Genomic DNA, 14472 nt, shown 5'->3' with positions numbered 1-14472 from the left:
CCCAATGTTTTGTCCCTTCCACTCCCGCCCCTCTTGTCTCATGCCTCTTTGCTGTGAGTTGTGTGTTAGCTCTCATACGAGCCTCGACCAAGGTATACAAAAAAAAAAAAAAAAAAAGGTCAATATCACATAAAATCATCAGTTTTTATCTCATGACCTGAAATGTTAAGAAATGATTGATTTGGACACTGAATTGGTTCACCAATCAAAAGCAAGAAGCTAATTATTTTTTGAGGTCAAAGGTTGAGGTTGCATAAAATTATCAATTTCCACCTGATTAACTTGAAATTTGAGCAGGGTTTGCATCTTGGGTCATTGAAGCTTCTTACTTTTATGTTGAAAAGGTCAAGGTCACCTATGATTGTTAATTTTTTTTGTAAGTTTCTTGTTTTTTTTTAAGCTGTTTTCATCATGTTTCGCACACGGAAGAAGTCCAAAAACAAAGCGGATGCGGAAGGGCTTTGCATTTTCAGACACTTTCTAGTTTACCTCTGCCATCGAAGATGGATGGAGGTTACTGTTTTCACCCCTTTCTGTTTATTTGTTTGTTTGTTTGTTTGTGAACAGTATTACGGAAAAACTCCTCGACGGATTTCGATGAAACTTGGTGGGGGGTTAGGTCTGGTCCAAGGATCATGCCATTAGATTTTGGACTTGGTCCAAAATCCAATATGGCCGCTATGGCAGCCAATTTGAAAAAATGTTTGAATTTTTTTCTTTGCATTTCTACATGTTTTAAGTGATTTCCAACCCCCCGCCCCCTAAAAGAAAATTGTTAGAGAAAAAAAATTTTGAAACTTTTTTTTTTCAACAAAATTTCGATTTCTTTTTTTTGCATTTCTACATGTTATAAGTGATTTCCAACAAAAAAAAAAACATGCCAAAATTATAATTGCGGCTGATTTTGGAACTTCAGGTGGATATACCCACGTAAAATCAATTTCTGTCTCAAGGAATCTAGTATGACGAATGAATTGAGTGTGTAAAAGTAAAAGGGAAAGTTGCAAACTATAACTCTGAGCACTGTTGACATCAAATTGAATGAATAGGATACCAGGTTCACTTGAGTGACCTCGCAGTATTTGCGGCGGAGGTTTTGCACTCTACTGAGTGCTCCCCCTCTAGTTGTTTATGTTTTACAAAACCATACATTCAATAATTTTCACGTTATGCACTATGTACTTCATTTGAGCTTGAACGGAGAAGCTTTGTGTTTATTTTGCAGTTTACGACGTGGCCAGAAAGATAAACTGAAAGATGGATTTGAAGGACGAACCTCCGTTAGTAAAGGACGTTCAGGAAAGGAACAGGTTGAGATGCAAAAAGTAAAGGAAGAGGAGGAGGTTCAGGAGAGGAAGGAAAAATGGATTTCATTTTTGGGAAAAAAAGACTGTTAATAAACAACAGGAAGAAGAACATGAAAAAGAGCAAGAAAAGGTTTTGTGGGGTAGAGGAAGAAGAAATACAGGAAAGAGAGGAAAGGTTGGTCCTAAACTAATAAAATCTGATACCAAGTGCAGTGCAGGAAAAAGAACATGAGTTGAATCAAAAGGACATGCAATGAATTTTTTTAAAAATGATTATGGCTAAAGGGGGAAGAAGAATGGAAGAAACGAGAGGGAAAAAGCAGAAAGAGAGAAAAATGAAGTCGAACAGAGTAAAAAAAAATAATAATAAACAGGAGAAGAAAAAACAAGAGTTAAGGATATGAAATAAGGAAGAATGCAGGCCAGCAAAGCAGGAAGAGTATTTTCAGGAAGAAGAATTTCAAGTGTAGATCTGGGAAAAACTGACAATGACAATGTAATCGAAAAACACGTATGGTCAAAAGAAGAGAGTTAAACGTTAAAAACAGAAAGCAAAGTATGCAACAAGTGGAGCAAGACATGCAGAGAAGTATGGAACAGGGGCTGATGTGACAGGAGAAATCTGAAGTGTTGATGAAAATCTGAACTGTTCATGTCCCCCCTTTATGCTTCCCACTCATCCCAGCCCATAAATGTTTCCCCCTCACCCAACACACTCAAACCTTCCCACACACACACCCCACACAATCAAGCCTTCCCCTGCATCCTTTATAATCAAGCATTACCCCAGACCCCCCCCCCCCCACCAAAGCTGAGCTGTTGGGGTTAGCAACCTCATCTCAGATCCCCTTGTCCCAGCAAAGCCTTCCGCCACTACTGTGCACCCTCCCAATGCTTCCTCCCACGCTATATTGAACTGTGTGGACCTCAAACATCTGATCTCACATTTATCTCAATTGAGGCCGCTGCTCATAAACCAGACATCATCTGTTTAACAGAATCCTTCCTCCCACACGATGTCCCTGACACTTTTGTGTCTCTCCCTTGATATTCTCTACTCTGATTTGATATGTCAGCACTCTGTCCCAGCAGTGGAGTTTCCCTTTCCATAAAGAACTTAATTCCTCACTGCACTTGCATTGATCTTACACCTCACAACCCCAGGAATACCCTCTGGCTGTGACTTCCCCTCCGCTTCCACCTCTTGTTAATCTGTGTTGTACTGTCCTCCAAACAGTAATGACTCCTTCTACATCCCTCTCTCAGACAACATGGACAAAGTTTTAACCACTAATTCTAACTCTCTTCAGGCCTGGTCTCCCATATGTCCTGTCCCTGAAGTTCTCCGGCTGGGAATTCTCACACAGAAACCTGCTCTCTCCCATGCACAGATTCATCCTATCTTGTCTTCAATTTTCCTATCCTTCTTCCCACCCATCGGTCTCCCGATGTCTCCCGCACATTGTTTGTCCAAGCTTTCCACTAATAATAGCATGGTACACTGAAAACAATTTGTATTCTATTCCTGGAAGGATAACCTGACTGAAGGCAATCTCATTGACTTGCAAAAATTCTGCAACAAGTGTGTCCACTCTCAGGAGAACCAGAAAACAACATCTGTCCAACCTCAAGAATAAACTTTCAAACTTGTTCTTTCAAATAGACTCGAAGCTCGTGCAAAGGCAGAATGTTTCAATTCTATTTGCATCCAAATCTTGTCCCCAACCCCTCACTTTCAGTACCTATCCCTCCCTTGTCATACTTCCCTTCTCCTGGACTCTGACTTTTCCACCTGAGAAGGTGGAGAAAGTTCTTTCAACCTTTGACTCTGACTCTGCTACTGACTGGAGGGCATCAGATCACAAGTCCTAAAAACCTGCTGTTCTGCTCTTGTACGTCTTCTCTCTGACCTTTCCACCCTATCATTTGCGTGATGTCATTTTCCATCTGCATGGAAATCTGACAGCATCACTGCATTCCAGTAAAATGGTGCACAAACTCATCCGCTTAACTGCAGACCTTTCAACTTACCTCCAATCATCAGCAAAGTCATGGAATCCATCATCACAGATGATATAAAATCCTTCCTTTTCTCTGATAACCTCATCTCAGATCCCCAATTTGGTTTCAGATCAGGTCAGTCTACCTTGGACATACTGCTTCGACTCACCGAACAATGGATGGAGGCCCTCAATGTTAGACATGAGATCAGGCAGTCTCACTGGATATCTGTCATGCTTTTGATAGTCTGGCAGCTTGCCTTGCTCTCCAAACTCTCTGCCTCTGGCATGCGAAGTCAAGTCCACACATGGCTTCCTGGCTTCCTGACTTTCTCCACTATTGTAACCAACGTGTGGCTCTCAATGGAATCCTTTCATCTCCTCTCACTGTCAAGGCTGGAGTGTCCCAAGGAAGTGTTCTGTGCCCAGTCCCATTCCTGATCTTTATCAATGATCTCTCTGATGCTTTGGAAAATCCTCTTTATCTCTTTGCTGATGACTCCACCCTCTGTCATGACATCACTCATCCTTCAGGTAGGCAGGCTGGAGATTCTTCCCTCTCGTCAGACCTTGACAAAATCTCAAACTGGTCAAACGCTTGGAATATGTCTTTTAATCCTGAGAAATCCCTCTCCAAAAGGATCGTACTGCAAACCCTCCTATCTACTTTCTCAACAATACTCTCAAAGAAGTTCAGCCATGCAAACTCTTGTGTCTCACTCTCAGACATGATCTTTCTTGGCCAAGCCACATTTCAAAGTTGGCCTCCAGAGCCAGATGCCAACTTGGCATCCTCTGCTGTGCAAAGTCCTTCCTTGGCACACCTGAGCTCCTATCCACTGACAAGGCTTTCAGCTGCAGCTTGATGGAATACTGCTCTCCCCTTTGGGCTGACACCCCTGCCTCACCCCTTGCTCAGCTTGACAGCGTGGGAAACAAGGCCTTCGTCATCGCTGACAGGTCGGTGGTCTCTCTGTCTTCTTCCACCTCCTTTCTGGTCTTGCACCCTCTGCCCTCTCTGTGATTTATCCCCCCCCCACCCCCACCCCACAGGTATCTGCAGGAAGCATGCGATTCACCAGCAACTCCCTTCATGTGAAACTGCCAAAATCCACAACGAATGAGTGGAGGTGAGCAGTTGTAAATCTGCTAAACCTCCACTCATTCATTGCTCTTTTTTTTCCTGCCTGTGGAACCAATTTCCACATTGTCGTCAATCTCATTTCTCCTTCCTGGTCTTCGAGACAGCTGGTCACCACCATTTCAGATCATCCCCAATCGAAAACCATGATCTATTCTACCCTTGCTAAGTGCCCTGCACCCCCCACAGAAATGTCACCCAAGCTCTATTCTTTCCAAATCTCCAGTTTTCGCTTCTGAGAGTTTACTTCTGTATCCATCTTGTCCAACCCATGTATTCTGTCCTGTCCCCCATTCCTCCCCACACACATTGTTTGTCCAAGTCTTCCTCTATCTTGGCCTTCAACTCTGCTGTTGTTGGTGTTTTCCCCCCTCTGTCCCCCCCCCACTCCAACCCTGTCTTGTTGCGTCCTGATTTGTTCAGTGCACTAACACCATCTCTTACATGAGCGTCGACTGTGAATACAAAAAAAGAATAAGACATGAAAGAAAGAGAACAGAATGTGCAGATAAGGGAGCAGGAGGTATTGGAAAGATGGAGGAAAGATCAAACCCAAGAAAGCTTGCTAAGGAAAGAAACCAGGAAGAAGTGTTTCAAAAACATTTACAGAGAGACATAAAAGCAGAGCGAAGGAGACGAAACACAAAGTACAATGGGAGAGCAGAGGAGAAGTGAGGAAGTTGAGATGAGTCCAAGAATAAAAGAACAGATGGTAATTGATGAGGAACTCAACAAACCGTTTGAAGAAATGGACGAGACCAGAGAGGAGAAACAAGAGAGTATTGTTGTCCAGGATAAACAAAATGCACAAAACGATGCCACTTGAAAGGTGAATGTAATTTAACAGGATAGTAGTTACAGGGATCTGTTTTTGCACCTTTTTTATGCAGGGCAGTGATGTTAGCAGATTTCCAAGCAGATGGCAGATGACCTTGGGCAAATGAGAGGGTGAATAGAACAGAGAGAGGGTGAGCAAGAGCAGACTTTGAGGACACGTGGGCTGATGCCGTCTGGACCGGTTGCAGAATCTGACTCGAGGTTTGAAAGCAAGCTCTCCACCTTGTCAGGAGAAAAGGATACAGAGTCCAGGGACAGTTGGGTGCGACTGGGTAAAGTGGGTAGAGAAAGTAATGGGTTTAGGACATAAGATTTAGCTGCAAACACCGAGTTTAGACATTCAGCTTTATCACGTGTGGTATCAGCAGTGCGGCCATTTGAGGTAAGGGAGGGGATGGAGGGGGAACATACACCAGAAACAGATTTGGTTAAACGCCACCAGGATTTTGAGGAGGGAGAGAGGTTTGAGAGTTCAGACTTGAGATGAGAAAGATGTTGTTTTCTGGCTCTCCTGAGGGTAGATACACACTTGTTCCGAGCTTTGTGGAAGGAACTGAGATTGCCCTCAGTTGGGTTTGCTTTCCATGAGGCAAAGGCAAGTTGTTTCAGGACAACTGCCTCGCCACAAGCTTCAGTAAACCAAGGGCGGGAGGAAGGGTAGGACAACTGAACACGAGAGGGGATAAATCTGTGCATGAGGGAGAGCAAGTTTCTTTGAAAGAATTCCCAGGATGAGTTGATGTCTGAGAAAGTAGTGATAGGAGACCAGTCTGTAAGTTTGGTGGCTGCTCGGAGACCCTGCCAGTCGGCTTGAGTGAAATGCCAGACTCGACGGCAGTGATGTGGTTCTCTGATAACATCCAGAGAGATGTCCACTTTGACAAGGACGTGGTCAGAAGAACCGATTGGAGTGAAGGAAGAGCAGCAGATATTGTCAGGGAAATTTGTCAAAATCAGATCCAGAAGAGATGGAGTACCATTGGTTGAGATCCGGGTCGGGAAGTTGACCAATAGAGTCAGTCCTAATGAGTCGCAGAAAGCTTTTGCTGAGGTGCCATGGCAGGTGAGAGAGTTACCCACACCTAGCCAACTGGCGTGATGACAATTGAAGTCACCACATAAGAGGAAGAGAGAGTTTGGATGAGAAGATAGAAGATGGTCCATGTTTTCGGATAGTGAGGTGTAGATGGAGTCATCAATGTTCGGTGGACGGTACAGTACACATATAAACATGAGGTGGGAGTGGAGGGAAGCTGAAGCCAGAGGTATTCCTGGGGGTGTGGGGGAGTGAGAGCAGTGCATGGAGAGTGAGGAATAGAGTCTTTGATGGAGAGAGCAACACCTCCACCAGGACGAGGCTCAGGTCTGTCATACCGTAAGAGGGAGTAACCGGGGAGAGATACATGGGAGTCAGACACGTCTTGGGAGAGGAAAGTTTCTGTTAGGCAGATAATGTCTGGGTTGCCAGTGGCAACCTGTATGGAAAGATCTGAAAGGTTTGAGCGAAGGCCCCGGATATTTGAGGTCCACACTTTTAATGAAGAGGTAGGGGAGGAGGCTTTGGGTGCAGGAGGTGGAGGGGGAGGGGGAGGGTAGGACAAGGGACGAGGGGGGGGAGGTAAGGAGGGTTGTTGAAAGAGTGTGGGGTATTGCAGAATAGCGAGGGGGGCCGAATGAGGAGGAGAAAAGGCTCTGTGGTGCTGGGGGAGAGGGGCACAAGAGACAAGGAGAAGGCAGTTGAGGAGTGAAGAGATGGAGGTGAGAGGGCAGTGGAGGGAGGCAGCTTGGTGGATGAGAGGGGGGGACAACTTTGAGAAGGATGAGTGAGGGGGATGAAAGGTGGGAGAAAGGTGAGGGGGGAATTTTTGAGAGAGGTGAGAGGGAGGCTTGGAGGGAGAAGAGTGGGATGGTTGCTTTGAGAGTGAGAGTGAGGGGTGAGGGGGTGAGTTGGCACTGAAGTTGGAAAAAAGGAATGGTTGATGGAAAGCGAACATCCATGGCAAACTGTGGTTTTTAAAAGTTTTAGGTCAGAGATGCGATTTAACACAATTCTTGATGGATGCAATGAAGGCGAATTCAGAGAATGGAGAGAAGAAGCGCTGTAATTGTTGGATTTTTTTGGCAAGGAATGAAGGAGAGCTCGAAATGAGAGCAGTCTGTTAAAATAGCAGAAGAGTAGTGCATTATGAAACAGTAAAGAGTACCACATGTGTGAGAGAGGAAGATGAAGCATTATAAGATCGTTTTTGTTGTTAATATTAATGTTTGAGAGTTCAACAGATTAGGTCATGGAAGTGTAGAAAAAAATCGAGGAAGAAGAAGAAGCAACATCGGGAGAAGGTGAGTGTGTTGTTGTTGGGTATTTTTTTTTGAGATAAGAAAGAGATTCGTTGGGAGAATGGGGGATGTTTGGAAAGTGGGGAGGATGAAAATTGAAGGAAATGGGGAGGATAGAAATTGAAGGTAATGGGGAGAAAAAAAAAAAAACGATCGAACACCGAGTGGAACGGTAAGCCTCAAGCCTAGGCCAAGGCCTAGGACTCAAACACCAGGTAAGAACGTCGACAAAAATACTCACAAAATAGCACGATTTTTGAAACAAAATTGAACTAGGAACACACAGTAACATGTAGGTGAGAAAATTAAACAGTTAAAACGGGACAAATAACGACCGGAAACTTAACATTGAGAACGTCAGCAGGGAGCCCGGAAGGAGACCTCTCGTCGCTCCAAACCCGGAACCGGAATCAATGACTTGAGATGGGATGACTTGAGATGGAGGTGAACAGCTGTCTTGAAGGGCCGGAGCGAATAACGAGTTGGAATAGAGTGTGCAATGTGGTTCCACAGGTGGGAAAAAGAGGAATTAAATGAGTGGAGGTGAACAGTGACCCTGGGTTGAGGTAGTTTCACGAGGAGAGGGTTACAGGTGGACCGTGTGTATCCTGAAGATACCTTGACATTGATTTCTGTATATAGGAGGTTATTTAATTTTAATTCATAAATGAACCTTTCGTTAATAAAACCCGTTATTTTTGAACACACCTTTTTACCTTACCACAAAATTCTGCGATTCTTTTTATTCTTATTTTTATCACAAACGGAGTGCAAATACGAATTACTTGTTTATCACAGAAATCCAAAAATAATATAAAATAATTTTATAACTTGAATGTTTTGTGTTTCGTGTTCCCCGTCTTTGGACCTTGTACCCAACATGGAAAATCTGAAAAACTTTCCTGGGAACTTGACAGGTAAGGGGAATGACGTCTACCAAGGTGGGGATTGAATCAGAACACCCACGACACTTCATCACCATGCCCATTACACATAATCACCATGCACTTCCCATTTAATAATAATGCCCACCACACTTAATAACCATGCCCAATCCATTTTATCACCATGCCCACGACACATAATAACGACGCACATCCCATCAAACCACTACACCAATCCCATGACGTCCATGGATTTCCTTTCCTCCTCCACCTCTTTCCTCCTAATCAACTTTCACCTCATTCTACATTCCCCTCCGAACCTTCTCCACCTTCATCCTTCCACATTCCAACTCACAAAACCTCCACCCCCTACATGTCCTGTGTGTACGTAATAAATAGATGGTTGGTTCGGATTTCCTCAACCAGCTTTTTGACCGTTTTGTGCCAACATTCCATCAATTCCTGTTAATAATGATCCAATTATTGTGATGCACTCGAAATGAAAATAAAGTTATTATTTTTATTAATTATTCCCTTTTTACAGGTTATTGTGCCCCTGCCCCCCACCCCACCTCTTCTGGTTTCGTAGTTGTTGATTTGTTCTTTTTCTGTTTCATCCCCAGTTTCCTCTTCCTCTTCTTCCTGTGTGTCATTCACCTTGTGTGCAGATTCTTCACCCCCATGTGTCCTTCTCCCCCTCCCCTCGATCTCACTCTCATTTCCACTCTGCTCTTCGTGTCCACCCACCTTACATTTCGTCCCTTCCATTCTGCTTCTGCTCTTCCATGAGCCTCAATCATGGAAACAAAATAAACAAGTTTGAATTGCCAACATACCCCGTGGGAGTTCATTCGTACAACTCTCAGGTGAGCGATAGCACGGACGACAGATAGTTTTGAAGTTTGGTAAGATTTTCATCGCATCAGAAAAAGAAACCAGAACACCTCACAAGAGTGAGGCTCGTTTCATATCATCATTTGCGACTTAATTTTGCGTTGGGCATCGCCCAGTGCATTTAATTTTTTGTTTTTTTTTTAACCGATAAATAGCAATTTTAAAAAAATGGGCCAAATGGGTCATTTCTCGGCCTAAAGGGCCATAATCGCATAGAATATGCCTGTCCAGTTTGGTCGGGTTCCGTTTACGAACATCTGAGAAATAGCAATAAGGAATAAAAAATGGGCCGAGAGGGCCGTTTTTCGGCCCAAAGGGCCGGAATCTGACTTTGGGCTCAGTTAATGCCTGCAGAGTGATCTCCAGAATATACCTGTCAAGTTTGGTTCGGTTCCGTTCACCAATAACCGAGAAATAACAATTTAAAGAAAATGGGCTAAATTGGGCCGTTCCTCGGCCTGAAGGGCCGCAATCGCACTTTGTGCTCAGTTAATGCCTGCGCGTGTGTGTCTAGTATATGTCTGTAAATTATTCATCGAATTCTGTTCACGAATAATGGAGAAATAGACGTTGAAATGAACTGGACACAAGAAAAGAGAGAACGCGAGCGGCGCTTGGACCCCGTGGGGTGGAAAACCCCAAAAGGTAAAAATTGTTTTTTTCGTTCTCAGGTTCTTTGTTTGGAAAGTTTTTTTTTGTTTTTGTTTTTCCTTCCAGAGAGATGTAAACCCAAACTCGCAAATTTATGGGATGAGTTAAACCCATTCCCTCTGGGAGTGATGGATGGTGTTCATAGCCGGTACCTCTTCGGTGGGGATCGGTCGGTAAACTACTTGTACTGTGCCATGCGTATAGGTGAAATACCACACGTACGGGTAACATAGCACATGTACAGGTGAAATACCACGTGTACAGGTGAAATTTGCAAGGTGCGTCCCCACCCTCACAGATGGGTTTATTCCGTTGCCCCCACCCCCCCTTGTGTGTAGTATTTGGTGGAGATTGACCATTCATCCTCCACAGTACAAGGTCCATCCATCCATCCACACGTACAGGGAAATGGAGTATTACCATGTGATTGAAACCCCGATCCACACCCAGTTAAATCCGGTTTATAACGCGTGTCCCAACATTTCTGATCGATTCCTTGAGTGAAGTGAATCAAGTTGTAAAGACCATTGTTGGATCCCTGGTTTAAACGTGGACACCGGACAATGGCTGACGTGTCATGTGGAATTCGATTCCCTGTCCTGTGATGGACAAGGATTTGTTTTCACCAATCACCCTCTCGGGTCCCTTTCATCCACTTGTACTCGTTTACAAGATGGACGATGGCGGTTTGATTCTCTCCCAACTGAGACCCACTTCCAAAATGAACAAAGATACCGATTAATATTCCGTGTTATTAATAAAAACCCGTTTGTGAGATCCACATGAATATCTGATCGATCTGAAAAATCTTCACCTTCCCTTTGATGATCCTTACCTCGTTATCCCAAGGTTTGTGTCGTTTACCTGATGGACTCACCTGGGGATCGATTTCAGATAAAACTAGTAAATCTTCAATCAATACATGAACGGTTCAGTATCACGAGCTACATTGGTAGTTGGTGTACCAACATCGGTATGTCATGTGATCTATAAGGGGGGAGGGGGGGGGTGAATTATTAAGATTAATTAAAACCTCTCCTTTGAAAACCTTTAATTAAAAAATAATTAATTAAAACAATGTGGATGCTATTATTATATATTAAACTACTACAACAACTACAACTACTAAACTCCTAAACTCGCGAAGAACAGTGGTACCAGTTTCTCAAGAATTTTGATGTACAATCCGAAGTCTGTTTCTCTGTGAGACCTTACAAAGGTGAGTATCATGATTTCCAGCCTGCGAATCATGTCCCAAAAGAAGTATGTCGGATTCTCTTCCAACCTGCTCAGCCGCCAGGAATCAATTCATTCGCTGTTCTCTTCTTGAAGATTTTTTTTCGTAGGCATCCTGTTCAAGTAGCGATAAAGTTACCACGGTAACCTGATGTGCGTGTCTGGTTCGTTTCAGATGACTTACTCGTAGAAATGATTCGGCCGTTCCAGCGGTTGCAATGCCTGCTCTAGTCAAGGCGTTGGTCCATCCCGAACAGTCTAGTAGGTCCCCCACGGCATTCCAGAGGGCCATGTCTGTGGGGAGACCCCATAGCATCACTACATATTTGCCATCACCATATTCGTCAGGAAATTTCCACTGTTTCCACTTGGATATTGCAAACAGTGGTTGGTCAAAAGTTACAACTGGAATTTGGGCGTGGTTCAGAAACTGAACAACTTCTCTGATGACGTCCATAGCATGCCCGATCATTCTGGTGACGTTGATTTCTCATAGAACAGTGGTAACATCACTGATACCACCGGTAGTGTTTCAGTGTCAGACTGAAAAGACTCATGAAAAGCTGACCATGTAATCGGGTCGTGCTTGGTAATGTCACTTTTCTTCCATATATTCTTTTCACATGTTTTATCTTGTCCGCAGCACTCACCAGGGGATTCCGCACAGGTTTGTATTGTATGACCCCTAACATACTCGGCTTTGGATGTCTGCATGGACAATTCCTCAACGATGGGATACCTCGTTGGCAGAGTGTAACACTGGTTCCACAGCTAAGTTAAGGGCCAGTCTTTTATCACCAGGGTTATCATTTGTCACTCACTGGAAGAGTGATATGGCTTCCATGGAACGACATACTGGCTGTCGTTGACGACAAGTCATGGTCGAGGTTGTCCCCTGCCACGACAGTAAACACATTTTTTCGTCATTGTGGTGGGCATACCACACCATCGGTCAGGAATTGCGTACAAACCGTTGACGCCATTGATGCTTCAATTTCAAGGACCCTGCTGTATGAGATGCTGAGTCCATGTCTGAAACGTTCATGGACAAGCTGTTTGTCTCTCCTCTGGGCATGGATTCTTAGTCCGAGGTACACTGCCAACAGTGGAGGTTCACGCTGTCGACTCTCTTGAAGTGTCGGCACCCATTTTTCTTCTTCATATTGTTGACGATTATTTGAGCCACTGAGAGGCATTCCTGAGACTCCTCGTCTTGATCGGTCAAGTCCGTGCCATTCAGTAGCCCCGACGCCAAAGCCAGTACATGTGGAGGGATGGATTTCCTTTGATATTCGAGATCAAAACTACCACTAAATTTCGATTTTTCCTGAGAAAAGGCATTCCGTCTGGCTATATTGACCGCCCTAGAAATCGTCTTTGCATCGTCATAAGTCATGAATTTTATGCATGTCAGGCAACATCTATAGCAGTGAATCCTTAAAAAGGAACATAACATTGCGTCTGAGGTTTTGTTCAACTGCCTCAGGAAATTCTTTCAAGATTGCCTCCTTCAACCTACTCCGATTTATTTCCTTCACAATACCCAAATTATGCAGCTGACTTTGGTATAAAGCGAATAGTTCATTCAGTTTAAAAACTGACTCGCCTTCTTCCACACAAGTCTCGATATGCGTCAAGAGTTCACGAAGCACTCTCGATTCGTTCACCTTCTTATCTTCTTCCTCGGTATCTCTGTCTTCCACCCTTTTCACAGATCTATGCCTGTTCCTATATGATGTGAGGCATTCCAGATGGTATTTAGCTTCCAAAGCGATTAAATCACCACCGGAGATTTTTACTATCAAAAAATCATCCTCGAGATATTTTGCCATTTGCTTCACTCTCCCATCGGCTTCAAATGTTGTGAACTCGTGAAGTTTAGGTCCACATTTTTCACAGAACAAACACAGGGATTTGTCAAATGACTGTCTCTTATGTCGCTGCGCTGGTGGCGAAGATTCATTTTCGACGGCCACAGATTTGCGTTTTAGGCACCTACTCAGCTTCTGATGATTAAAACGAGAGTAGCACGATTTATGCCAGGCGGCTCTGTTCACTAGGAACGTGTTGACAGCGTCTGCAAAATATTCAATCGGCACAGGCAGTGCATCGATCTCACGAAAGTGTTCAACATTCTCGAGAAAACGCTGGTACAGACGTATCTTAGTTTCCTGAACGTTAGATATAGCATTCAGGGGGCGTTTAATGGCTTCCAGTGTGTCTGTCTGGCAAATCGGGCAAAGAGACCAATCGAAGGTAGCTGCCACCGCAGCCTCTGCTGAAACGAAAGGGTCGGCTTTTAAAATACGCAAAACACTTGGGAGGAACGAGCTTCTCGTAGTATATTGAAAGTATTTTAGATTTTCCCGTACCTAGAACCTGAAGATATAGTGATCGATGTGAACTTTGCCCCGTGGGTAGGTAGATTGTAAAAAAAATAAAATAGGATCAGCAGGTAAAGAAACCATGATTTGTGGAAGGATTATGTCATTCTGAGAAAGGAACCTTTTAAATTTTGGTCCGAGCTAGTCTGGTTCCAGAGATACTGATTATTTTTCACTCCAGATATACGGCATGGTAAATATTGTCTTCGTTTTTCAATACACTAAAACTGTGACATTTGAAGCTTTGTATGGCCTCTTTAGACCATGTGGAGGTACTCGCTATTACCTTCAGAAAATGATTTTTGTTGTGCAGATCACCAATCTGGATGAGATTTGACATACTTAAAGAATTTTAGACACTGAGTCCAAATCCTCTTGTTTCCACGTCGAGGATGTGACGCAATTGGTCATTTTTAGCAATTAAAGATACACCGAATATTAAAGCACAATTTTGACACAGAAATGAAGAATCAAGGATAGACTGATATGTACGTCAAAGAAAACTCTTGTGAGGTCTTAAAATGATACAATATGTTTATACAGAGCCCCATTCACTGTTATTAAAGATGCTTATAATTAAAGGTCGTAAACCGAAGCAGTTACATATTTTTACCGGCCGAAAACGTCTGGACCGACCAGACAGGCCTTCGAGTTGACCAAGGCAACTTTTTGTTTAAAAGGCAGCCACACTGGCTATTAAAGGTAGTTACATTGACTATTAAAGACAGTTACAGTGCCTATTAAAGACTGTTACATTGGCTATTACGGATTAAATCAAAGACAAAGACACTGCGCGACTCA

At 43.6% G+C, this 14472-nt stretch overlaps 1 long non-coding RNA gene across 3 annotated transcripts in view; it reads left to right on the top strand.

The window, feature by feature from the left end:
• Nucleotides 1-14472, top strand: part of LOC147016251 (uncharacterized) — a 176598-nt gene that overhangs the window by 78461 nt on the left and 83665 nt on the right. The window contains exon 1 of one of the 3 annotated variants that reach the window (XR_015049010.1): nt 9089-9372. The exons of the other annotated variants lie outside the window; for them this stretch is intronic. This is a non-coding gene — a long non-coding RNA (uncharacterized LOC147016251). Of the gene's footprint in view, nt 1-9088; nt 9373-14472 lie in introns of those variants that run through there. 3 annotated transcript variants of the gene reach the window in all.

The sequence above is a fragment of the Eptatretus burgeri genome, chromosome 11 (assembly GCF_056783735.1).
Source record: "Eptatretus burgeri isolate ZD-2024b chromosome 11, Ebu_testis_v1, whole genome shotgun sequence".
In the NCBI taxonomy this organism is placed as follows: domain Eukaryota; kingdom Metazoa; phylum Chordata; class Myxini; order Myxiniformes; family Myxinidae; genus Eptatretus; species Eptatretus burgeri.
Note: the sequence above shows the minus strand (reverse complement) of the source record. Positions and strands in the feature narration are given on the sequence as shown.